The 15,689-nt window shown below is 46.6% G+C and overlaps 1 protein-coding gene across 1 annotated transcript in view; it reads left to right on the top strand.

The window, feature by feature from the left end:
• Nucleotides 1-15,689, top strand: part of LOC139390535 (glutamate receptor 3-like) — a 277,696-nt gene that overhangs the window by 119,298 nt on the left and 142,709 nt on the right. The gene's annotated exons all lie outside the window — the stretch shown is intronic.

The following is a 15,689-nucleotide window of genomic DNA, read 5'->3' on the forward strand; positions in this document are numbered from 1 at the left end:
ATGTCATTGTAAGTAATCTTTGGATGCAGTATGTCATTGTAAGTAATCTTTGGGTGCAGTATGTCACCGTAACTAAGCTTTGGGTGCAGTATGTCACCGTAACTAAGCTTTGGGGGCAGTATGCCATTGTAAGTAATCTTTAGGTGCAGTATGTCATTGTAAGTGGTGTTCCAAGATGGCGTAGCAGTAGGACGTATTGTCGTGTCGTGTCCCTTGTATATATCGTTTGTTTTCGTTTTTTTTTTCTTCACATATCTTTAAAACTTTTTGCTGAACCTCAACTTCTTCTAAATACTCTCCTGCAACCCGCCTCACCCAACGTAGCTATTTTTCCTAAAGTATTTATATTTACTTCGGACCTGGAACCCCTCAACTGAAGCTAGCCAACTAACTACCAGCTTCAGCAAAACATTGCTAGCGGTCTTCAGCTAACCGGTCATCAGCTAACCTTTAGCTCGGAAAGCTCTCGCCAGTTCGAACAACGCGACTCTAACCAGAGCATAACGGACCTATTTATTATTTTATTTTTATTTTTCATCCCCGGATTCCCATCGCAAACGGAACATTTTGAGCTCCTGGGCTACAATATCCAGACCCACGACCGGTCCATCGATGTCACCGCATGAAGAGGAATAAACAGATACCCCCATCGCGACGTCCCCAAAGGCTAACTCTCTAGCCCTTGCTATCTCCTTGCTTGCAAATTCGGCCTGCTAACTGCTAGCTTGTTTAGCCCGGTCCGCTAACTGCTACCGTGTTTAGCACCGTCTACTAACTGTTAGCTTGTTAGCACAGGCCTGCTAACCGTCTGAATCGCCGCGTCCCATACACTCACTGAACCCATATTTACTTTCTATCCCTTTTCGATTTTTAATTTGTTTATACCTTCCGGTAACCTGCCTCACCCAATGTGATACGGAACCGCTATTATCTTTACATTTTTAGAACACACTCAAGAACCTCCAGAAGCTAACCAGCTAACTGGCTACAAGCTATTTAGTCATTGTTAGTTTTCTAACCTGGATAACACTCGCCAGTCCAGCTTCCCTGCCCCATCCACCGCTGCCCCTTGGACACTGATCACTTGGCTACATAGCTGATGCATGCTGGACTGTCCATTAATCACGGTAATCCATTCTGCTTGTTTATGTTTTATCTGTCGGCCCCAGCCGCACTTAGGCTCTGTGTGTAGTTAATCCGACCCTCTCTGCCTAATCAATCGCCATTCTACCTGCTGTTGTTGTGCTAGCTGATTAGCTGTTGTTGTCTCACCTACTGTTTTAGCTAGCTCTCCCAATTCAACACCTGTGATTACTGCATGCCTCGCTGTATGTCTCTCTCAAATGTCAATATGCCTTGTATACTGTTGTGCAGGTTAGTTATCATTGTTTTAGTTTACAATGGAGCCCCTAGTTCCACTCTTTATACCCCTGATACCTCATTTGTCCCTCCCCCCACACATGCGGTGACCTCACCCATTACAACCAGCATGTCCAGAGATACAACCTCTCTCATCATCACCCAGTGCCTGGGCTTACCTCCACTGTACCCGCACCCCACCATACCCCTGTTTGCGCATTATGCCCTGAATATATTCTACCATGCCCAGAAACCTGCTCCTCTTATTCTCTGTCCCCAACGCCCTAGGCGACCAGTTTTGATAGCCTTCAGCCGCACCCTCATACTACTCCTTCTCTGTTCCGCGGGTGATGTGGAGGTAAACCCAGGCCCTGCATGTCCCCAGGCACCCTCATTTGTTGACTTCTGTGATCGAAAAAGCCTTGGTTTCATGCATGTCAACATCAGAAGCCTCCTCCCTAAGTTTGTCTTACTCACTGCTCTAGCACACTCTGCTAACCCTGATGTCCTTGCCGTGTCTGAATCCTGGCTCAGGAAGGCCACCAAAAATTCTGAGATTTCCATACCCAACTATAACATCTTCCGTCAAGATAGAACTGCCAAGGAGGAGGAGGAGTGCAGAGATAGCCTGCAAAGTAATGTCATACTTTCCAGGTCCATACCCAAACAGTTCGAACTACTAATTTTGAAAATTACTCTCTCCAGAAATAAGTCTCTCACTGTTGCCGCCTGCTACCGACCCCCCTCAGGTCCCAGCTGTGCCCTGGACACCATTTGTGAATTGATCGCCCCCCATCTAGCTTCAGAGTTTGTTCTGTTAGGTGACCTAAACTGGGATATGCTTAACACCCCGGCAGTCCTACAATCTAAGCTAGATGCCCTCAATCTCACTCAAATCATCAAGGAACCCACCAGGTACAACCCTAACTCTGTAAACAAGGGCACCCTCATTGACGTCATCCTGACCAACTGGCCCTCCAAATACACCTCCGCTGTCTTCAACCAGGATCTCAGCGATCACTGCCTCATTGCCTGTATCCGCTACGGAGCCGCAGTCAAACGACCACCCCTCATCACTGTCAAACGCTCCCTAAAACACTGATGTGAGCAGGCCTTTCTAATCGACCTGGCCCGGGTATCCTGGAAGGACATTGACCTCATCCCGTCAGTTGAGGATGCCTGGTCTTTCTTTAAAAGTAACTTCCTCACCATTTTAGATAAGCATGCTCCGTTCAAAAAATGCAGAACTAAGAACAGATATAGCCCCTGGTTCACTCCAGACCTGACTGCCCTCGACCAGCACAAAAACATCCTGTGGCGGACTGCACTAACATCGAACAGTCCCCGCGATATGCAACTGTTCAGGGAAGTCAGGAACCAATACACACAGTCAGTCAGGAAAGCTAAAGCCAACTTCTTCAGGCAGAAGTTTGCATCCTGTAGCTCCAACTCCAAAAAGTTCTGGGACACTGTGAAGTCCATGGAGAACAAGAGCACCTCCTCCCAGCTGCCCACTGCACTGAGGCTAGGTAACACGGTCACCACCGATAAATCCATGATTATCGAAAACTTCAACAAGCATTTCTCAACGGCTGGCCATGCCTTCCGCCTGGCTACTCCAACCTCGGCCAACAGCTCCCCCCCCCCCGCAGCTACTCGCCCAAGCCTCTCCAGGTTCTCCTTTACCCAAATCCAGATAGCAGATGTTCTGAAAGAGCTGCAAAACCTGGACCCGTACAAATCAGCTGGGCTTGACAATCTGGACCCTCTATTCCTGAAACTATCCACCGCCATTGTCGCAACCCCTATTACCAGCCTGTTCAACCTCTCTTTCATATCGTCTGAGATCCCCAAGGATTGGAAAGCTGCCGCAGTCATCCCCCTCTTCAAAGGGGGCGACACCCTGGACCCAAACTGTTACAGACCAATATCCATCCTGCCCTGCCTATCTAAGGTCTTCGAAAGCCAAGTCAACAAACAGATCACTGACCATCTTGAATCCCACCGTACCTTCTCCGCTGTGCAATCTGGTTTCCGAGCCGGTCACGGATGTACCTCAGCCACGCTCAAGGTACTAAACGATATCATAACCGCCATCGATAAAAGACAGTACTGTGCAGCCGTCTTCATAGACCTTGCCAAGGCTTTCGACTCTGTCAATCACCGTATTCTTATCGGCAGACTCAGTAGCCTCGGTTTTTCGGATGACTGCCTTGCCTGGTTCACCAATTACTTTGCAGACAGAGTTCAGTGTGTCAAATCGGAGGGCATGCTGTCCGGTCCTCTGGCAGTCTCTATGGGGGTGCCACAGGGTTCAATTCTCGGGCCGACTCTTTTCTCTGTATATATTAATGATGTTTCTCATGCTGCGGGCGATTCCCTGATCCACCTCTACGCAGACGACACCATTCTATATACTTCCCGCCCGTCCTTGGACACTGTGCTATCTAACCTCCAAACGAGCTTCAATGCCATACAGCACTCCTTCCGTGGCCTCCAACTGCTCTTAAACGCTAGTAAAACCAAATGCATGCTTTTCAACCGTTCGCTGCCTGCACCCGCACGCCTGACCAGCATCACCACCCTGGATGGTTCCGACCTTGAATATGTGGACATCTATAAGTACCTAGGTGTCTGGCTAGACTCTAAACTCTCCTTCCAGACCCATATCAAACATCTCCAATCGAAAATCAAATCAAGAGTCGGCTTTCTATTCCGCAACAAAGCCTCCTTCACTCACGCCGCCAAACTTACCCTAGTAAAACTGACTATCCTACCGATCCTCGACTTCGGCGATGTCATCTACAAAATTGCTTCCAACACTCTACTCAGCAAACTGGATGCAGTTTATCACAGTGCCATCCGTTTTGTCACTAAAGCACCTTATACCACCCACCACTGCGACTTGTATGCTCTAGTCGGCTGGCCCTCGCTACATATTCGTCGCCAGACCCACTGGCTCCAGGTCATCTACAAGTCCATGCTAGGTAAAGCTCCGCCTTATCTCAGTTCACTGGTTACGATGGCAACACCCATCCGTAGCACGCGCTCCAGCAGGTGTATCTCACTGATCATCCCTAAAGCCAACACCTCATTTGGCCGCCTTTCGTTCCAGTTCTCTGCTGCCTGTGACTGGAACGAATTGCAAAAATCGCTGAAGCTGGAGACTTTTATCTCCCTCACCAAATTCAAACATCTGCTATCTGAGCAGCTAACCGATCGCTGCAGCTGTACATAGTCTATTGGTAAATAGCCCACCCTTTTTCACCTACCTCATCCCCATGCTGTTTTTATTTATTTATTTTTCTGCTCTTTTGCACACCAATATCTCTACCTGTACATAACCATCTGATCATTTATCACTCCAGTGTTAATCTGCATAATTGTAATTATTTGCCTACCTTCTCATGCCTTTTGCACACAATGTATATATAGACTCCCCTTTTTTCTACTGTGTTATTGACTTGTTAATTGTTTACTCCATGTGTAACTCTGTGTTGTCTGTTCACACTGCTATGCCTTATCTTGGCCAGGTCGCAGTTGCAAATGAGAACTTGTTCTCAACTAGCCTACCTGGTTAAATAAAGGTGAAATAAAATAAAATAAAAGTAAGTAATCTTTGGGTGCAGTATGTCATTGTAAGTAATCTTTGGATGCAGTATGTCACCGTAACTAAGCTTTGGATGCAGTATGTCACCGTAACTAAGCTTTGGATGCAGTATGTCACTGTAACTAAGCTTTGGATGCAGTATGTCACCGTAACTAAGCTTTGGATGCAGTATGTCACCGTAACTAAGCTTTGGGTGCAGTATGTCATTTATAAGTAAGCTTTGGGTGCAGTATGTCATTTATAAGTAAGCTTTGGGTGCAGTATGTCACCGTAGCTAAGCTTTGGGTGCAGTATGTCACTGTAACTAAGCTTTGGGTGTAGTATGTCACCGTAACTAAGCTTTGGGTGCAGTATGTCACCGTAACTAAGCTTTGGGTGCAGTATGTCACCGTAACTAAGCTTTGGGTGCAGTATGCCATTGTAACTAAGCTTTGGATGCAGTATGCCATTGTAACTAAGCTTTGGGTGCAGTATGCCATTGTAACTAAGCTTTGGGTGCAGTATGCCATTGTAACTAAGCTTTGGGTGCAGTATGCCATTGTAACTAAGCTTTGGGTGCAGTATGCCATTGTAACTAAGCTTTGGATGCAGTATGCCATTGTAACTAAGCTTTGGATGCAGTATGCCATTGTAACTAAGCTTTGGATGCAGTATGCCATTGTAACTAAGCTTTGGGTGCAGTATGTCACCGTAACTAAGCTTTGGATGCAGTATGTCACCGTAACTAAGCTTTGGATGCAGTATGTCACCGTAACTAAGCTTTGGATGCAGTATGTCACCGTAACTAAGCTTTGGATGCAGTATGCCATTGTAACTAAGCTTTGGGTGCAGAATATCACCGCCTTAATGTGTTGATTAATCTCTGTTTAATCATGGTGTAAGTTTTGGCTGGTATCTCATCTTAAATTAGGTGTGTGCTACAGCTGTTGTTGCTGCAGTCGAGCTGATATTACAGAGTGGAAACTATGCTCTATACCGGTAGGGGATAGTTATTTGTATTAATAAAGAGTTATTGTGCTGTTTCTTAGGTGTGTGTGTGTGTGTGTGTGTGTGTGTGTGTGTGTGTACGTGTTGTGACAACATACCAACATGTAGCCTCATGTTTATTCCCTCTAGACAGTAGCCTCATGTTTATTCCCTCTAGACAGTAGCGTCATGTCTATTCCCTCCTCTAGACAGTAGCGTCATGTCTATTCCCTCCTCTAGACAGTAGCGTCATGTCTATAGACAGTAGCGTCATTCCCTCTAGACAGTAGCATCATGTCTATTCCCTCCTCTAGACAGTAGCGTCATGTCTATAGCGTCATGTCTATTCCCTCCTCTAGACAGTAGTGTCATGTCTATTCCCTCCTCTAGACAGTAGTGTCATGTCTATTCCCTCCTCTAGACAGTAGTGTCATGTCTATTCCCTCCTCTAGACAGTAGCGTCATGTCTATTCCCTCCTCTAGACAGTAGCGTCATGTCTATTCCCTCCTCTAGACAGTAGCGTCATGTCTCTTCCCTCTAGACAGTAGCATCATGTCTATTTCCTCCTCTAGACAGAAGCGTCATGTCTCTTCCCTCTACACAGTAGCATCATGTCTATTCCCTCTAGACAGTAGCATCATGTCTATTCCCTCCTCTAGACAGTAGCGTCATGTCTCTTCCCTCTAGACAGTAGCGTCATGTCTATTCCCTCCTCTAGACAGTAGCGTCATGTCTATTCCCTCCTCTAGACAGTAGCGTCATGTCTATTCCCTCCTCTAGACAGTAGCGTCATGTCTCTTCCCTCTAGACAGTAGCATCATGTCTATTCCCTCCTCTAGACAGTAGCGTCATGTCTCTTCCCTCTAGACAGTAGCGTCATGTCTATTCCCTCCTCTAGACAGTAGCGTCATGTCTATTCCCTCCTCTAGACAGTAGCGTCATGTCTCTTCCCTCTAGACAGTAGCGTCATGTCTATTCCCTCCTCTAAATCAAATCAAATCAAATCAAATCACATTTTATTTGTCACATACACATGGTTAGCAGATGTTAATGCGAGTGTAGCGAAATGCTTGTGCTTCTAGTTCCGACAATGCAGTAATAACAGTAATCTAACTAACAATTCCCAAACTACTGTCTTGTACACAGTGTAAGGGGATAAAGAATATGTACATAAGGATATATGAATGAGTGATGGTACAGAGCAGCATAGGCAAGATACAGTAGATGGTATCGAGTACAGTATGTACAAATGAGATGAGTATGTAAACAAGTGGCATAGTTTAAAGTGGCTAGTGATACATGTATTACATAAGGATACAGTCGATGATATAGAGTACAGTATATACGTATGCATATGAGATGAATAATGTAGGGTAAGTAACATTATATAAGGTAGCATTGTTTAAAGTGGCTAGTGATATATTTACATCATTTCCCATCAATTCCCATTATTAAAGTGGCTGGAGTTGAGTCAGTGTCAGTGTGTTGGCAGCAGCCACTCAGTGTTAGTGGTGGCTGTTTAACAGTCTGATGGCCTTGAGATAGAAGCTGTTTCTCGGTCCCAGCTTTGATGCACCTGTACTGACCTCGCCTTCTGGATGATAGCGTGGTGAACAGGCAGTGGCTCGGGTGGTTGATGTCCTTGATGATCTTTATGGCCTTCCTGTGACATCGGGTGGTGTAGGTGTCCTGGAGGGCAGGTAGTTTGCCCCCGGTGATGCGTTGTGCAGACCTCACTACCCTCTGGAGAGCCTTACGGTTGAGGGCGGTGCAGTTGCCATACCAGGCGGTGATACAGCCCGCCAGGATGCTCTCGATTGTGCATCTGTAGAAGTTTGTGAGTGCTTTTGGTGACAAGCCGAATTTCTTCAGCCTCCTGAGGTTGAAGAGGCGCTGCTGCGCCTTCTTCACAATGCTGTCTGTGTGAGTGGACCAATTCAGTTTGTCTGTGATGTGTATGCCGAGGAACTTAAAACTTGCTACCCTCTCCACTACTGTTCCATCGATGTGGATAGGGGGGTGTTCCCTCTGCTGTTTCCTGAAGTCCACAATCATCTCCTTAGTTTTGCTGACGTTGAGTGTGAGGTTATTTTCCTGACACCACACTCCGAGGGCCCTCACCTCCTCCCTGTAGGCCGTCTCGTCGTTGTTGGTAATCAAGCCTACCACTGTTGTGTCGTCCGCAAACTTGATGATTGAGTTGGAGGCGTGCGTGGCCACGCAGTCGTGGGTGAACAGGGAGTGCAGGAGAGGGCTCAGAACGCACCCTTGTGGGGCCCCAGTGTTGAGGATCAGCGGGGAGGAGATGTTGTTGCCTACCCTCACCACCTGGGGGCGGCCCGTCAGGAAGTCCAGTACCCAGTCGCACAGGGCGGGGTCGAGACCCAGGGTCTCGAGCTTGATGACGAGCTTGGAGGGTACTATGGTGTTGAATGCCGAGCTGTAGTCGATGAACAGCATTCTCACATAGGTATTCCTCTTGTCCAGATGGGTTAGGGCAGTGTGCAGTGTGGTTGAGATTGCATCGTCTGTGGACCTATTTGGGCGGTAAGCAAATTGGAGTGGGTCTAGGGTGTCAGGTAGGGTGGAGGTGATATGGTCCTTGACTAGTCTCTCAAAGCACTTCATGATGACGGATGTGAGTGCTACGGGGCGGTAGTCGTTTAGCTCAGTTACCTTAGCTTTCTTGGGAACAGGAACAATGGTGGCCCTCTTGAAGCATGTGTGAACAGCAGACTGGTATAGGGATTGATTGAATATGTCCGTAAACACACCGGCCAGCTGGTCTGCGCATGCTCTGAGGACGCGGCTGGGGATGCCGTCTGGGCCTGCAGCCTTGCGAGGGTTAACACGTTTAAATGTTTTACTCACCTCGGCTGCAGTGAAGGAGAGACCGCATGTTTTCTTTGCAGGCCGTGTCAGTGGCACTGTATTGTCCTCAAAGCGGGCAAAAAAGTTATTTAGTCTGCCTGGGAGCAAGACATCCTGGTCCGTGACTGGGCTGGATTTCTTCCTGTAGTCCGTGATTGACTGTAGACCCTGCCACATGCCTCTTGTGTCTGAGCCGTTGAATTGAGATTCTACTTTGTCTCTGTACTGGCGCTTAGCTTGTTTGATAGCCTTGCTGAGGGAATAGCTGCACTGTTTGTATTCGGTCATGTTACCAGACACCTTGCCCTGATTAAAAGCAGTGGTTCGCGCTTTCAGTTTCACACGAATGCTGCCATCAATCCACGGTTTCTGGTTAGGGAATGTTTTAATCGTTGCTATGGGAACGACATCTTCAACGCACGTTCTAATGAACTCGCACACCGAATCAGCGTATTCGTCAATGTTGTTATCTGACGCAATACGAAACATCTCCCAGTCCACGTGATGGAAGCAGTCTTGGAGTGTGGAGTCAGCTTGGTCGGACCAGCGTTGGACAGACCTCAGCGTGGGAGCCTCTTGTTTTAGTTTCTGTCTGTAGGCAGGGATCAACAAAATGGAGTCGTGGTCAGCTTTTCCGAAAGGGGGGCGGGGCAGGGCCTTATATGCGTCGCGGAAGTTAGAGTAACAATGATCCGAGGTCTTTCCACCCCTGGTTGCGCAATCGATATGCTGATAAAATTTAGGGAGTCTTGTTTTCAGATTAGCCTTGTTAAAATCCCCAGCTACAATGAATGCAGCCTCCGGATAAATTGTTTCCAGTTTGCATTGCAGAGAGTTAAATAAAGTTCGTTCAGAGCCATCGATGTGTCTGCTTGGGGGGGATATATACGGCTGTGATTATAATCGAAGAGAATTCTCTTGGTACATAATGCGGTCTACATTTGATTGTGAGGAATTCTAAATCAGGTGAACAGAAGGATTTGAGTTCCTGTATGTTTCTTTCATCACACCATGTCACGTTGGCCATGAGGCATACGCCCCCGCCCCTCTTCTTACCAGAAAGATGTTTGTTTCTGTCAGCGCGATGCGTGGAGAAACCCGTTGGCTGCACCGCTTCGGATAGAGTCTCTCCAGTGAGCCATGTTTCAGTGAAGCAAAGGACGTTACAGTCTCTGATGTCCCTCTGGAATGCTACCCTTGCTCGGATTTCATCAACCTTGTTGTCAAGAGACTGGACTTTGGCAAGAAGAATGCTAGGGAGTGGTGCACGGTGTGCCCGTCTCCGGAGTCTGACCAGAAGACCGCCTCGTTTCCCTCTCTTTCGGAGGCGTTTTTTGGGGTCGCTGCATAGGATCCACTCCGTTGTCCTGTTTGTAAGGCAGAACACAGGATCCGCGTCGCGAAAAACATATTCTTGGTCGTACTGATGGTGAGTTGACGCTGATCTTATATTCAGTAGTTCTTCTCGACTGTATGTAATGAAACCTAAGATGACCTGGGGTACTAATGTAAGAAATAACACTCTAGACAGTAGCGTCATGTCTATTCCCTCTAGACAGTAGCGTCATGTCTCTTCCCTCTAGACAGTAGCGTCATGTCTCTTCCCTCTAGACAGTAGCATCATGTCTATTCCCTCCTCTAGACAGTAGCGTCATGTCTCTTCCCTCTAGACAGTAGCATCATGTCTATTCCCTCTAGACAGTAGCATCATGTCTCTTCCCTCCTCTAGACAGTAGCATCATGTCTATTCCCTCCTCTAGACAGTAGCGTCATGTCTATTCCCTCTAGACAGTAGCGTCATGTCTATTCCCTCTAGACAGTAGCATCATGTCTATTCCCGCCTAGACAGTAGCATAATGTCTGTTCCCGCCTAGACAGTAGCATCATGTCCATTCCATCCTCTACACAGTAGCATCATGTCTATTCCCTCTAGACAGTAGCATCATGTCTGTTCCCTCCTCTAGACAGTAGCGTCATGTCTCTTCCCTCTAGACAGTAGCATCATGTCTATTCCCTCTAGACAGTAGCATCATGTCTATTCCCTCCTCTAGACAGTAGCGTCATGTCTATTCCCTCCTCTAGACAGTAGCGTCATGTCTCTTCCCTCTAGACAGTAGCGTCATGTCTATTCCCTCCTCTAGACAGTAGCGTCATGTCTATTCCCTCCTCTAGACAGTAGCGTCATGTCTATTCCCTCCTCTAGACAGTAGCGTAATGTCTATTCCCTCCTCTAGACAGTAGCGTCATGTCTATTCCCTCCTCTAGACAGTAGCGTCATGTCTATTCCCTCCTCTAGACAGTAGCATCATGTCCATTCCCTCCTCTAGACAGTAGCATCATGTCTATTCCCTCTAGACAGTAGCATCATGTCTATTCCCTCTAGACAGTAGCATCATGTCTATTCCCTCTAGACAGTAGCATCATGTCTATTCCCTCTAGACAGTAGCATCATGTCCATTCCATCCTCTAGACAGTAGCATTATGTCCATTCCCTCCTCTAGACAGTAGCATCATGTACATTCCCTCCTCTAGACAGTAGCGTCATGTCTGTTCCCTCCTCTAGACAGTAGCGTCATGTCTATTCCCTCTAGACAGTAGCGTCATGTCTATTCCCTCTAGACAGTAGCTTCATGTCTATTCCCTCCTCTAGACAGTAGCGTCATGTCTATTCCCTCTAGACAGTAGCGTCATGTCTATTCCCTCTAGACAGTAGCGTCATGTCTATTCCCTCCTCTAGACAGTAGCGTCATGTCTATTCCCTCCTCTAGACAGTAGCGTCATGTCTATTCCCTCCTCTAGACAGTAGCGTCATGTCTATTCCCTCTAGACAGTAGCGTCATGTCTATTCCCTCTAGACAGTAGCGTCATGTCTATTCCCTCTAGACAGTAGCGTCATGTCTATTCCCTCCTCTAGACAGTAGCGTCATGTCTATTCCCTCCTCTAGACAGTAGCGTCATGTCTATTCCCTCCTCTAGACAGTAGCGTCATGTCTATTCCCTCCTCTAGACAGTAGCGTCATGTCTATTCCCTCCTCTAGACAGTAGCGTCATGTCTAATCCCTCTAGACAGTAGCGTCATGTCTATTCCCTCCTCTAGACAGTAGCGTCATGTCTATTCCCTCCTCTAGACAGTAGCGTCATGTCTATTCCCTCTAGACAGTAGCATCATGTCTATTCCCTCTAGACAGTAGCATCATGTCTATTCCCTCCTCTAGACAGTAGCATCATGTCCATTCCCTCCTCTAGACAGTAGCATCATGTCCATTCCCTCCTCTAGACAGTAGCATCATGTCTATTCCCTCCTCTAGACAGTAGCGTCATGTCTGTTCCCTCCTCTAGACAGTAGCATCATGTCTATTCCCTCTAGACAGTAGCATCATGTCTATTCCCTCTAGACAGTAGCATCATGTCTATTCCCTCTAGACAGTAGCATCATGTCTATTCCCTCCTCTAGACAGTAGCACCATGTCTATTCCCTCCTCTAGACAGTAGGGTCATGTCTATTCCCTCTAGACAGTAGCATCATGTCTATTCCCTCTAGACAGTAGCACCATGTCTATTCCCTCCTCTAGACAGTAGCATCATGTCTATTCCCTCTAGACAGTAGCATCATGTCTATTCCCTCTAGACAGTAGCATCATGTCTATTCCCTCTAGACAGTAGCATCATGTCTATTCCCTCTAGACAGTAGCTTCATGTCTATTCCCTCTAGACAGTAGGGTCATGTCTATTCCCTCTAGACAGTAGCGTCATGTCTATTCCCTCTAGACAGTAGCATCATGTCTATTCCTTCTAGACAGTAGCGTCATGTCCATTCCCTCCTCTAGACAGTAGCGTCATGTCCATTCCCTCCTCTAGACAGTAGCATCATGTCTATTCCCTCCTCTAGACAGTAGCATCATGTATATTCCCTCCTCTAGACAGTAGCATCATGTCTATTCCCTCCTCTAGACAGTAGCATCATGTCTATTCCCTCCTCTAGAAAGTAGCATCATGTCTATTCCCTCCTCTAGACAGTAGCATCATGTCTATTCCCTCTAGACAGTAGCGTCATGTCTATTCCCTCCAGACAGACAGTAGCGTCATGTCTATTCCCTCCAGACATACAGACAGACAGACAGACAGACAAAGTTTAGAAAACACCATTGATTTACTGGCTTTTACCTGTGGAGGAGCAACTACCCATCTGCATGCCAAACAGACACAACCCTATACTGCTGTATGTGTAAGGCGATGCCTTATTATAGTGGGGACATTATCCCCCAGAGAGAATTTAAGGGCTTAATTGATGCTCTCCGTCCAGGACTCAGTCAGGCTCTGATAAATGGCTCATCAGGTAGACCATTGTCTCAAGTAGTGTGTGTTTGTTTGTGTCTGTCAAGCTCTATACCCTCTCTCTGTATGTGTTTGTGTGTGTGTCTGTCAAGCTCTATACCCTCTCTCTCTATTTGTTTGTGTGTGTGTGTCAAGCAGCATCTCTATGCCCTCCTTACACCCAGGTAATCAGATGGACCAGCTCCCGTGGTAATTCAACCACATAGGAAGGAGAGGAGCAGAGACTGGAGGAAGGCATTGTTACTATTTTAATAAAGTTATTCTGGGGGAAGGCATCATTACTGTTTTAATGTTGGACTGGAGGAAGGCCTTGTTACTGTTTTACTGAAGAAATGCATCGTTAAGGTTTTAATAGATTGGGGGAAGACATCGTTACTGTTTTAATAAAGTCAGACTAGAGGAAGACATCGTTACTGTTTTAATAAAGTCAGACTAGAGGAAGACATCGTTACTGTGTTAATGAAGTTAGACTGGGGGAAGGCATCGTTAATGTGTTAATGAAGTTAGACTGGTGGAAGGCATCGTTAATGTGTTAATGAAGTTAGACTGGGGGAAGGCATCGTTAATGTGTTAATGAAGTTAGACTGGGGGAAGGCATCGTTAATGTGTTAATGAAGTTAGACTGGGGGAAGGCATCGTTAATGAAGTTAGACTGGGGGGAGGCATCGTTAATGAAGTTAGACTGGGGGAAGGCATCATTAATGAAGTTAGACTGGGGGAAGGCATCGTTAATGTGTTAATGAAGTTAGACTAGGGGAAGGCATCGTTAATGAAGTTAGACTGGGGGAAGGCATCGTTAATGTGTTAATGAAGTTAGACTAGAGGAAGACATCGTTACTGTGTTAATGAAGTTAGACTGGGGGAAGGCATCGTTAATGTGTTAATGAAGTTAGACTGGGGGAAGGCATCGTTAATGAAGTTAGACTGGGGGAAGGCATCGTTAATGAAGTTAGACTGGGGGAAGGCATCGTTAATGTGTTAATGAAGTTAGGCTGGGGGAAGGCATCATTAATGAAGTTAGACTGGGGGAAGGCATCGTTAATCTGTTAATGAAGTTAGACTGGGGGAAGGCATCGTTAATGTGTTAATGAAGTTAGACTGGGGGAAGGCATCGCTAATGAAGTTAGACTGGGGGAAGGCATCGTTAATGAAGTTAGACTAGAGGAAGACATCGTTACTGTTTTAATGAAGTTAGACTGGGGGAAGGCATCGTTAATGTGTTAATAAAGTTAGACTGGGGGAAGGCATCGTTAATAAAGTTAGACTGGGGGAAGGCATCGTTAATGTGTTAATGAAGTTAGACTGGGGGAAGGCATCGTTCATTTGTTAATAAAGTTAGACTGTGGGAAGGCATCGTTAATGAAGTTAGACTGGGGGAAGGCATCGTTAATGTGTTAATAAAGTCAGACTGGGGGAAGACAAACCATGGCGCCGACAGAGATGGTCGCCTCACTTCGAGTTCTTAGGAAACTGTGCAGTATTTAGTTTTTCTATGTGCTATTTCTTACATTGTTACCCCATGAAATCTTAAGTCTTATTACATTCAGCCGGGAGGAACCATTGGATATAAGGGCAACATCAGTTTACCATCATTACGACCAGGAATACGACTTTCCCGAAGCGGATCCTCTGTTTGGACCACCACCCAGGACAATGGAGCTAATTCCAAAGCAACGGCGCTGCAGAAGGAGCAGACGAAGCGGCCACCTGGCCAGGCTCCGTAGACGTGCGTATCGCACACCGCTCCAGAGTATACTACTAGCTATTGTCCAGTCTCTTGACAACAAGGTAGATGAAATTCGAGCAAGGGCTGCCTTCCAGAGAGACGTCAGAGATTGTAACGTTCTCTGTTTCACGGAAACATGGCTCTCGCGGGATATGTTGTTGGAATCGTTCTGCCACCGAGCTTCTCCATGCATTGCGCCAACAGAGATAAACACCTCTCTGGGAAAAGGAAGGGCGGAGGTGTATAATCTATGATTAACGACTCATGGTGTAATCATAACATACAAGAACTCAAGTTTTTCTGATCACCCGATACCTATCCGCTGACTCAGTGAGCGCGTTTATAAAGAATTGCGTTGGAGATGTTGTACCCACTGTGACTATTAAAACCTACCATAAACAGAAATCATGATGGATGGCAGCATTCGCTCAAAACTGAAAGCATGATCCACCGCATTTAACCATAGAAAGAGGTCTGGGAATATAATCAGTGTAGTCATTCCCTCCGCAATGCAATCAAACAAAGCGAAATGCCGGTACAGGGACAAGGTGGTGTCGCAATTCAACGGCTCAGACACAAGACGTATGTGGCAGGGTCTACAAGAAATCACGGACTACAAAAATAAATTCATCCAGGTCACAGACACAGACTCTTCCAGACAAACTAAACAACGTCTTTGCCCGCTTTGAGGATGATACAGTGGCACCGTTGCGGCTCGCTAACAAGGAATGCGCCCCTCCCCCTCGCCTTCTCCGTAAAATGACATGAGTAAAACATTTAAACGTGTTAACCCTCACAAGGCTGCTGACCCAGATGGCATC

Source organism: Oncorhynchus clarkii, chromosome 31 (assembly GCF_045791955.1).
Source record: "Oncorhynchus clarkii lewisi isolate Uvic-CL-2024 chromosome 31, UVic_Ocla_1.0, whole genome shotgun sequence".
In the NCBI taxonomy this organism is placed as follows: Eukaryota; Metazoa; Chordata; class Actinopteri; order Salmoniformes; family Salmonidae; genus Oncorhynchus; species Oncorhynchus clarkii.